The sequence below is a fragment of the Octopus bimaculoides genome, chromosome 16, assembly GCF_046866305.1.
Source record: "Octopus bimaculoides isolate indiv1 chromosome 16, ASM4686630v1, whole genome shotgun sequence".
Taxonomy (NCBI): Eukaryota; Metazoa; Mollusca; class Cephalopoda; order Octopoda; family Octopodidae; genus Octopus; species Octopus bimaculoides.
The window spans coordinates 2,951,551-2,963,777 of NC_142943.1; the positions used below are offsets into that span (position 1 = coordinate 2,951,551).

Consider the following 12,227-nt stretch of genomic DNA (forward strand, 5'->3'; position numbering starts at 1 on the left):
CTGCACTGTTTACAGGTCAAATACTTTCTAAATAACTTGTTGATACAGGTTTGGTGATGCAAGCAGAAACATGAATGCATTTATATCTACAATTGTTTTGCATGTGAATAAATTGTCTTTCTAAACCAATTTTTGCTATATTTAATATTGTATTGAAAAAATTGGTATCAAGTGTTGTTCATTGAATATAAAAGAGGATTTTATGGTTTTTGAAGAATTGTATATGCTTATACAACTAAATAAGTCTGGGAACCATTGACAAAAAGAAAAAATATATAATAAACAAAACCCCCAAAAAAATAATTCGGCAACAGCTAAAATGAACTGTGCTTTTTGTGTTTCCATTTTTGCCATAAAAAAGTGATTAGCTGTTCATTTTTGCATTTGTTTTGAATACAGTTTTCTTCTTTTTATTATGTTTTTTTTTAATTAGAGAAAAAAATAAATACCAGCCAGCATCCAGTATTTGGAGTTTTCAACTGGTAGCACTAGCATCTGCCATTTGTTTACAAATATTATACATGCATGCATACATACATACATGGAGAGAGAGGGAGAGAGATTCATCATTTTTTTTTCTATACTTGCCATCTCTGAAGAGTATAGGGTATTAGTTAACTGTGTAACATCACGTTTTAGTATCTAGTGCAAAACCTGTAGGTAAGATCAACTGTAATGGATCTGTAACGAGACCCAGAATTGAACCTCACATTTTTCAGTTACCAGGTCCATACCACACATGGTTCATGTTCATGTCATGCAGTTTGTCTTGATTCTCAACCAATCAGCTTGTAATGATATCATAGCATATCATGAATTAAATCAAATGTTCCATGACCTTTTCCCATGTTTTTCTTAGTATTAAGGTGAAAAACCTGCCAAGAACAATCGCTGAGGCTGAGGCAGCTACTGGAGAACACACATTCTCACCTCTTACAACAAGCAAACATGGCCTAGTATAGCAGAAACAATGTCAAGACTTCATTTGCAGAATTTCTGCCAGGATTATAAAGGACTTCTTGTATAATGAGAAACCAAACTCTTTCCAGTACCTTGAGCCTTATTTATCATCATTGCAATGGATATTAGCTACACTGCAGCTCAATTCTAATCTCTTACACTCCCACCAGCAATCATTAGAAATTTATAAATAAATCTTACAATAAATATATTCAATTATGTTTGCATCAGTTCATGATGGTATAACACGCAACCTAAACAGCAATAACACAGCAGTGAATTCATTATGTTGGTAACAATATACCATATCAGCAGAAAAATCTATAATACTGTATACTTATACACACACACACATATATCTATCTATCTATATATGTATATATTACATAATGGCCCAGTCGTTAGGGCAGCAGATTCGCGGTCATAGGATCGTGGTTTCGATTCCCAGACCGGGTGTTGTGAGTGTTTATTGAGCGAAAACACCTAAGCTCCACGAGGCTCCGGCAGGGGGTGGTGGCAACCCCTGTTGTTCTCTTTCGCCCCAACTTTCTCTCACACTTTCTTCCTGTTTCTTGAGTAACGCTGCGATGGACTGGCGTCCAGTCCAGCTGGGGGGAACACATATGCCATAGAAACCGGGAAACCGGGCCCATGAGCCTGGCTAGGCTTTGAAAGGGCGAAAGATATATTACATAAACAAGTGTGTGTGTCCAATTTTGTTTCCTCATAACTTCCTGAAAAATAGGTACTTTTTCCATGAAACGTTTTACAATTAGTTCGTCAAATTGAAAGTGGAAGTCTATGTCCATGATTACCCCACTTCTTATGGAAGACGCGGTGTAAAATCTTCATCCCTAGAACATACAATGTAAATTTACAACAATGATTTACAGTAGCTTCATGCAAGGTTTCAGTCGATATTTTCAGTGTTTCTACAGGAAATTGACTCTAAAATTCTGCACCTCAACAAACCAACTAATCTTTCAGAAATAGCAGTGAAAAATCTAACCTCCCAAAAATTCAACCCTACTGTCTTTGAAAGAACAAAAAGTAGCAATTAGATAATAGACAACGATGACACTCTGTTGGAAGTATACGGAATGTCATGAGTGGAACGTCTTCATCTAGTCCCTGATCTTTTCGAGGCCTAAACTACGTAACATGTTCAGTCGTACGTTTTTTTTTTCTTTCGGAGAACCTTTCTCCCCCCCTCTCTCTCTCGATCTCCCTCTCTGTTTCTTTCAATTTCTCTCTTTCTGTGGATTATCTGTCTCCCTGCTTTCTTCCTTGTCTTTCTTTTCTTGTCTTCTCGTCTCTCCTCTCTCTCTCTCCTCTTCTCAACAACAGTTAAGAATCAGCGACAATACAAGACAATTATGCGTTTAAACGTGAACTTGTTTGGTGATCTTTTGTTTTGATTACATCTTACGTCATTTCTAATCCACGTGCGTTTGTTTATATTTCCGTAAAAGGGGGTTAGGGTTAGGGTTACGGTTACGGTTAGGGAAAGAATTCCCTAACCCTAACCCTAAAACCCTTTTACGGAAAGCGACGATCTTGTTTAGAAACAGAAACAAACGCACGTGGATTAGAAATGACGTAAAATGTAATCAAACGAAAGATCGCCGCGAAACAGTAATTACTAAGATTAATCAAAGTGACACAATTACAAGTGTACATCATATTCTTTAAATAATAAAACACCCTATTTTAGAATTTTTGCAAGCATTTGTGAAGTCCAGTATGTTGTTTCTATATAACTTCTATTTTCTATCGGAAGACGTTGCTTACGTACAACACTGGGAAACTTTTCGCGTTAATAAAACAGAAGTAAGCTTTTTTAAGTTAATACAAATAACTTAATTGCAATATCATCTTACAGGCTTTTCTAAGAAAAACATACAGAAAAGTATCACATTTCACATTTCTGTATACATTCGAAACCTTCTGTTATAAATTCTCTATCAAGAAATTATTATTTCAACTACTTTCCTTTATTTCTTTTTTATTTTTTGCGTCATGGCGGAGGTTTCAGTCAAAAAGCAGACGATACGCGCCCACGTGACAACATTACTGTCGTCTGCATCTGCAAACAGACAACAAATCATGACCGCACACACATATATGCACGTGCGAATAAAGACACATACAGAAAGACGTACAGTCCCATATATCCACACATTGACAGTCTCTCACACTCACACACAGAGGCACACATAGTTACATACAACCACACAGAGACTAATGCAGTTTCGCATCCCTCCTTGAAAAATCCATTTTTTTTATATATCTATCTTTTCGGATTCCTACGTTTTAAATGTCGGAGATTACGAATATGCTAAATGGTGATCGGTACAGATTACGAATATGCTAAATGGCGATCTTACGGTACTAAAACCCTAACACCGTAGTGAAGATCGTGCAGGTGTTACGGAAAAGGCCGATATATTCGAAAGTAATAGATAAAATTATAAAAATACAATTAGGGGCACTACTTAAATACAGAGGTCCCGATGCATCTACGTAACGATATGTTTTTACAGTGCACGTTCGTTGGGTTAGGGAAATGTGTCAGGACCTCTGTATTGAAGTAGTACCCAATTAGGGTCTCTAAGAAGACCAGCGGATACTAGGGACCACGTCGTTAAATGTAACTTTGTGGCCGTCCCAAGTCGAAGTGCTTCAACGTATTTGCCGATAATTTCTTTTTATCTTATATTACCAGAAACGGTCATTTTAACAGACTGCTGGCGCAATGTCGGCTTAAACCATGGACAAACTTGGCACACCAATGTCTTAAGGGCTTAGTGCTGCTCAATAAATGTTTTCAAAAATATATATTATAGGACTCAGTGCACTACTTGAGTCGGGAAGGTCCCACAATACATGTAAAGACGGCCGTCAATTGACGTGAATATCAGTAACTTCCGAATTTGTTTCTGTTAAACACTCTCTGTTATGTTTCCCTCGGACTGACTCGCAGAGATAACATAACGAGTTATACAATTTAATTATTACATTTATTGTTCAATTACATACAAAGAACGCACTCACCCAATGTTCGTTATGAATAAACAAAAGTCATGTCCGCCATATATATATCAATGACATTTTACTACGACAGTCCCACAAGACAACAACAATGAAACAATGAACTCAGACGAACCACATGACACACGGAACGTCAGACTAATTACATATCTAACAGTCCATATAACACCTCCCCACTGAAATTGATGCTACACAAGAAGTATCAACAGCAAAGTCTCTCTTGGGTTTTACGGGTTCTCTTGGACCGTCTTGGGTTGTCTGGTCCATACTCTGGAACGGGTAACATGGTCTTGGGTCTGGTTTGTCTTTGTGTTAGTGGCACAGTTTCCGAGATCTCCATCGGGTGATCTGTTGCAAATTCAAATACAGTGTTTTCTGCATCACCAGGTTCATTGTCTTCCTCAGTTGTGTACCGCGGTCGCAGCTGTTCCCAGTGTCGTCTCCACATCGGGCCATGAGGTATGACCTTCACGTTAAAGCAGCGAGTACCCAATGACTTCTTAATGATTGCTGGTACCCATCGGGGATCTTTGTCTCGGCGAGGTCCATAGTATAGTGCATACACAGGATCTCCGGCCTTGTACTGCCTGGTAACTTTAGCGACATCAGCCGAGCTTGGAGTCACCTGAGACTTATGTGCTTCCTTAGACTGTTTGCCTTGAGCAATGTGTACTGGCGATGGCAGCAGAGAATCAATCCTTGTTCGTATCTGCCGGTGATTCAAAAGTTCACTTGGAGAGAATCCACAGGATGTCGGTGTTCTCCGGTACTGCATCAAGAATTCTTGAAGTGCTCGTGTCGGCGGAAGAGAAGACTTCCTCAGAGCTTGTTTGAAGGTCTGCACCAAACGTTCCGCTGCTCCGTTGGTAGCTGGGTGGTAAGGTGCACCTGTCAGGTGTGTGATCCCGCGTTCTTTGCACCAGCTCTGGAACTCCTCAGACGTAAAAGTTGGTGCGTTATCGGTGACCAGTGTGTGAGGAAATCCGAAGTGCGCAAAGTCTTCCTCAAGCAGATTTAAAGTGGCTTTGGAGGACGTAGAGGAAGTAGGATGAATGCATGGGTACTTGGAATAAGCATCTGTGATCACCAGCCAATCTCTACCCATAAAATTTATTGCATGGTCCAGATGTAAGCGGCTCCACGGCTTTTCTGGTAACATCCATGGGTGAACTGGAGGCTTAGATGGCTGCCTTTGATGTTCGTTACATGAATCACATCGTCGACTGGCTATCTCTATAGCAGCATCGATACCAGGCCAATAAACAGCAGTTCTTGCTAGTTGTTTCATGCGTTCCATGCCAAAATGTCCAAGATGCAGAAGATTGAGGATCTTTGGCTGCAAGCTATGTGGAATCACAACTCTAGATCCATGTATAAGGCATCCATGACAGATACTAAGTGAGTTTGATAACTTACGGAACTTGTTGACTTCGTCATCGATCTCCATGTTCTTTGGTGGCCAGCCTTCACGGACGTAGCGCATCACTGTAGATATCACTGGATCTTTCCCTGACTCTTGACGGAGGACGTTAGCATCCACAGGTTGGACTTGAATACTAAGAGCTTTGATGGCACACACCATGTCTATGTCTTCAACATTTTCCTTTCTGTCAAAGTCGTTATCATCACCGAATGGCAAGCGACTGAGGGCATCAGCATTGCCATGATCTGCTGATTTCCGATATTCAATGGTGTAGTTAAACTTGTTCAGCCACAGGGCCCATCGTGCTAGTCTGTTAGCAGCGAGAAGTGGCGTCCCTTTCCTCGGACTGAATAGTGATGTCAGTGGCTTGTGGTCAGTCACGAGTACGAATTTACGACCGTACAAATACTGGTAAAACTTCTGCAAGCCAAATATGATAGCTAGGGCTTCCTTTTGAATTTGACTGTAGTTACGTTGTGCAGAAGTGAGAGTCTTGGACATATTGGATATTGGGCGCTCGCTTCCATCAGGATAGCGGTGAAACAGGACTGCTCCAATACCAACGTTTGATGCGTCACAAGCCAGTCCCAAAGTTTTGTTTGGATCGAAGTGTATCAGAACTTGACTTGATGAAAGTACATTTTTCAAGTGATCAAAAACTGACTGTTCCTCATCTCCCCACTTCCAAATAGTTGACTTTTTCGTAAGGCAATAGAGTGGCTCTGCTATACTGGCTAAGTTTGGGATAAACTTTCCATAAAACTGAACTGAACCTAGGAAAGATTTCAAGCTTGATTCGTTCGTTGGAGATGGCATCTTTAAGACTGCTTCGACACTGGTTCCCTTAGTGATCCCTTCAGTCGACAAAATGTGTCCAAGGTATTCTACACTGGGTAGTGCAAACTGGCACTTTTCACGGCGACATCTGAATCCATTGTCGCTTAGACGTGTGAGCAGACACTTTAGGTTGTTTAAGTGACTGTTTGCATCTTTCCCACTGACGAGCATGTCATCCTGGAAGACGGCCACTCCAGGTAGATCATGGGTCAGGTTTTCCATGATCTCCTGAAAGTAACCAGGTGCTGACTTGATTCCGAAAGGGAGTCGTTGTTGCAGGAGTACTCCACGGTGAGTGCTGAGTGCGAGTCTGCGTTGACTTTCTGGAGCCAGCTTGATCTGATTATTGGCATCAGCAAGGTCTATCTTTGTATATCCGAATCCACCTCCGAGTTTCTGCATCAGTTCAGCAGGGAGTGGCATTGGATGACGGTGATCAGCAAGTTGGTCATTAATTCCCACAGAGTAGTCACCACAAATCCGTAGTTTGGGCTTCAGGTTGCTTGAAGCGTGTGCTTTACGAATCGGTACCACTGGCGTTCCGTATTCATTGAATTGAACAGGCTTCCAGATTCCCTTGGCGATGCCTTCTTCGTAACCTTTGGCCAGGTCATCACGAAGAGCAAATGGGACCGGACGTGCCTTGTGAAAGACTGGTGTTGCGTCCGATTTGAACTTCACTTCCAGTTCAAAGTTCTTGAGACAGCCCAATTCTTGCTTGAAAAGATCTGGAAATTCATCACACATGTTGTGACAATCTTGCTGCAGGGAAACATAGGGCTCGCTTGAGGTCTTTGGATACATCCCTTCTGCACCTTCCCTCTTAGCTTGGCTGTCTATGCTTTTCAAACCTAGAGCAGTGTCTACGGAAATTCCCAGAGTCTGGATAGCATTCCGACCCAGCAAATTAAGATCAGAGATCTTGGTGACTATGTAAAGTATAAGATCCTGCTTACCAGTTGTTGGATCCTTGGTTTGGCCCATGAAAGTTCCTAGAACAGGCAGGTTGTGCTTGCTGGCAGATTCATAGCGATGCTTGACATCTTGCAGCTTTGGTCTTCCAAGTTGTTTCCAGACCGACAAGGAAACAAAATTGCCTGTAGTAGCAGTGTCCAATTCCATTGTGAACAGTCTGTTCTGGATTGTTACTGGCACAATTAAACTGTGAGTGTCTCGGGAAACTTCACCTAGGATCGCCTTGACTAGCTCAGCTTTTGTGATTCTTTTCACGGGAGTTTGTGAATGACCATTGCGTTGCTGATGTTGTTTTTTCCTACACACCGCTTGCAAATGACCCTTTTTGTCACAAAAATGACATTTGGTTTCCCTGAAAGGACAGTCTGTTGCTTTGTGGGCCTTTCCACATCGGTAGCATTTCTCCTGGTTTGTGGAATAAGACTGCTGATGTTTCTTTTGAGGACTCTTATTCCTGTTCTGCTGGACCTTGTACACCTGCTTGGTTTTGGAACCGTATACAGTTTCTTTTGCAACCTTTGCTGCGTCTTCAGTCTCAATGGCAACCTGGACAGCACGGGCAAAATCTAGTTCTGAGTCTTTTATCTTAAAAAGCGCCTTCAGAACCGCTTCATTGTTAACCGAACATATGAATCTCTGTCTCAGAGCTTCATCCTGTGGGTTGGTGATCGCTGGAAAATCACAGGTAGCTGCATCCTGGCGTATACGTGCTGCCAGCTCCTGGAGAGTTTCGCCTGGCTTCCGCTGCATATCACTCCAAAACTTGAAACGCTCTCTCACAATGAAAAGTTTAGGGTCGAACTGTTCCTTCATGAAGTCAACGATTTCGTCCATTATCAAGTTGTTGATATCTTTAGGCGGATTTTGTTGGGTAGCCAGATTAGCAAGTTGTTTGTAAACAGTAGCAGTCTGATTGGTCAGGAACACTTGTGCCATGCGTTTTTCAGGTACAGCATTAGCAGCCACAAACTTACGGAATCTTGACCAGTAATCAGGCCATAGTTCTGTCGCTGAATCAAATGCAGTAAATGGTGGAATCGACACTGTTGTTGAAGCAGCTGAAAAATAGCCACTAGAATCGCCTTCAACTTGTCGAGCACCAAACAGTTTTAACAGAGCGTCCATATCTCTCTGATGTTGTTGCATTTGCTTGTCCATTTGTTCCCTAAACAATTTAATAAGTTCTACTGTCTGTTTTTCAGCCATTGTTATTACGATGAATAATTTTACGGTAAAGTAAGCATGTATCCTACCGGCGACGCCAATAAACTCTGTTATGTTTCCCTCGGATGACTCGTAGAGATAACACAACGAGTTGTACAATTTAATTATTACATTTATTGTTCAATTACATACAAAGAACGCACTCACCCAATGTTCGTTATGAATAAACAAAAGTCATGTCCGCCATATATATATCAATGACATTTTACTACGACAGTCCCACAAGACAACAACAATGAAACAATGAACTCAGACGAACCACATGACACACGGAACGTCAGACAAATTACATATCTAACAGTCCATATAACACTCTCCCTTTTGTAAATGTCATACTGAAATGTTTTTACAGAAACACAATAAATACTTGAGGGGAAATGGAAAATAAATATTGAGCAACATTTGGAATTTACAGATAACTTTTGTGACGGTAAAAGAATACGCACACCCGGTGGTTTAGGTTTACACCGAAAGCGGGTGGTGTGCGTATCCTCCGCCATAATTTTTTCTCGACATGCCTTACAAGAATTAAAATGTTATAACAGTTGATTTTGACCACATGTAAATCGCCAGTTTATTATGTATACAAACCCCATTTCATGCAATCAAAGCTCTTTGCTCGCGTGATAGTCTGGCGACAATCACTAGAACGTTTGTCATATTATTATTATTATGGCCGAGTACCAGGGACTGCAGCAACAAAGTCCACCCATCACACTTTCCGATCCATCTTCACTGCCTCCAAGACCTGAATACATTCCAGGCCAGCATTTGCAATCAAGATGTCGATGTAAAGGTGACGACGTTTTCCTCGGCAAGACTTCTGCTCGTCCCACCAAAACCACCTTTTTAAAAACATATTTTTCTTTTTTGACCCCCCCTTTTGGGTACGGGGAATACGAATCTGAAAAAAATTGATAAAAATCGACATTTCTAAATTGCCCCCCCCCCATTTCCTTCATTGTTAACATTTTTCAGAATTTTTGTTTTCAAAATATGTGGAAAGATACGGACATTTCATCATTATTCGGACAAAAATTTCAAAACAATTCTGTACTTACGGTTACGATGTAAGGGTTAGGGGTTTTATGGTTAGGGTTAGAGTTTTGGGGTTAGGATTTTAAGGTTGGGGAAAAAAGTCAAAATTGAAGAAGTGCGGGGGGGGGGGGATTTCCCAATGCCGATTTCTGGCATTTTTCCGGAACCTCCGTATCCGAAAACGGGGATTCTGGACAAAACAAGATTACAAAAATAAACAAATTTGAGAGAAAATGGAGTGGGGGACATCAGCGATAAAGTTGGTACCACAAGACTAACTTGGATGCTTCCAGTTCCGAGTGGAGCACGCAGTGACCCCATAGTCGAAGCCGTATTTGCCTGGTCTTCTCGCTAAAATTTGGCAGGTCTCCATTAAGGCATTCATCTGCCACATGTTGATGCAATTCCACATTTAGGGCCATTCGTAGCATCCTCTCGCCATAACCATATTATAGTGTTGTGTAGACAGACACAATATATTCATGGTTTATATTCACTGGATTCGATATAATGCATTTTCTAATAAAATGTATGGGTATTTACATTCCACGTGCTTATATCGAAAGAAATCCATAAATTCTATTTTCTGAAAGTCTGCTGTTTTCTAAGTTTACGTATACATCTCGAAAGGGAGGGGAAAAGAAAGGAAAACAGGGAAAAATACATTTTATTTTAGTACGAATTTGTAATATACAAGACATTTATAATAACAAAACCATATTGTTAAAGTTCTATGTACAATAAAATATTTCATTCAATTTTGTTTTTTAATTTTTTTTTTGTTTCTACATCACGGAAAGAGAAAAACATTTGTGATATTACAAGAACAACCATTACATTTTCTATCTGTTTCACAAATAATTTCTGTTATATTGAATCAAATTGCTGTTAATAGAAATAAATTACTTGGTTTTCCTATCCAATATATACAATTCTCAATGAAAAATTACTTGTATTGACGAATTAGCAAGGCAGAAAATCGCTGAAGAAGACACACAAAGAAAGCAGAGAGTACACCTACCTTAGTGACGCCATTAATGTATTCCCGACTATCTTGAATGTACATCCAATTGAAATCATTTCAGGAGGAATTATTGCAGCTTTTTTGCATGAAAGATGTTTAATATCTTCTAGTTGTATCATAATGTCCATTATATTGTCCAAATAAATAATTATAGTGAGTCTAATACAACAGCTCAACGTTTTACAGACGACAAATATTCGACGACATTCCGTAATGTCAAAGAAAAGCAGCGATTGAGTCACTCGTGACCTGGAAATTATTGGATGAGCCTAGATCCGGTCGCAAATTTTTTCTCTCGCGAGAATTCCGGACCCCAGTAGTGAATTCATTTGCTTACATCAGAGCAGAGCTATATTTTATCATTTTTTTCCCTTTTTAATCTGCACTGTGCATTCCTTAGTCTTTCCCTCTCTACTGGCAGACAGCAACCTTTTTGTCACTATCGAAAATAATTTCGCTATCACTACAAGTGTTACTGTCTCTAAATACCTGTCGGACAAACGAATAGATATATGTAAATAATATTTCTTCCTTCTTTCCGCCGAGGTTGACTTTGCCTTTCACCCTTTCGGGGTCGATTTAATAAGTACCTGTTATGCACTGGGGCCGATGTAATCTACTTAATCCCTTTGTCTGTCCTTGTTTGTCCCCTCTATGTTTAGCCCCTTATGGGCAATAAAGAAATAAATACTTCTTCCTTCACAAGGCAGTGAGCTGGCAGAAATGTTAGCACACTGGGCGAAATGCTTAGTATTTCGTCTATCTTCGCATTCTGAGTTCAAATCCCAAACGTGGTCGATGCCAGTGCCACCTGACTGACTCCCATGCCTGTGGCACGTAAAAAGCACCCACTACACTCTTGGAGTGGTTGGCATTAGGAAGGGCATCCAGCTGTAGAAACTCTACCAGATCAGATTGGAGCCTGATGCAGCCTACTGGATTACCAGTCCCCAGTCAAACCATCCAACCCATGCCAGCATAGAAAATGGACTTTAAATAATGATGATGATGATGATGAAAGGAACATATTTGTACATTTGTACATGAAGCTGTTCATTAGAAAATACTGCTTCATAAAGAAATAATGCAACTTTTTTGAATGTTTGTCCTTGAGGTTCACTTATTGTTATTGGAAATGCTAAACTTATTGGGAACTGATAACTCTCTAAAATGAAAGATAAATTGGCATCGCTTGGGCAGAGTTTGATCTGTGGAATTAAAACCTTTGGCCCTGATTTCACATTATTAATCAGCTCTACTTCAATGCAGCTATCGTTTGGCTTAATAATCTCCATTCTTGTATCGCTGTATAATCCTTAAGAGCACAATTATTGCAGCATGCTTTAAATTTAATTGATGGGGTAACATTTGCTTCTGATAACACTGTCTTCTTCATTCATGCTAGAACGCCTTTCTGGTATTCAGACACTGAATCAATGTTGAATTTGGGAAATTTTGCCAGCTCCTAATCTTTCTTTCTATCTTCTAATTCATTCTCTTGCTGCTTCAATCTGCCTTTCCATTGTGACTATGGTATTAAAATTATTGAAAATGCATTAAAAGACTTAGGTCTATAAGAAATGTTTTAAACAATCTTAGCTATGGAATGAAATCTAAGATATAATTTATTTACAATATTATCTGCTATAATTATGAGAACATCACTTCAAAAAGTTTTATACACTGTAATTCATC

At 40.0% G+C, this 12,227-nt stretch overlaps 1 long non-coding RNA gene across 2 annotated transcripts in view; it reads right to left on the bottom strand.

The window, feature by feature from the left end:
- Positions 1–11,337, bottom strand: part of LOC149132254 (uncharacterized) — a 48,450-nt gene extending 37,113 nt beyond the window's left edge. For both annotated transcript variants that reach the window (XR_016244545.1, XR_016244546.1), the window contains exon 1: positions 10,530–11,337. This is a non-coding gene — a long non-coding RNA (uncharacterized LOC149132254). The remainder of the gene's footprint in view (positions 1–10,529) is intronic.
- Positions 11,338–12,227: the final 890 nt, after the last annotated feature.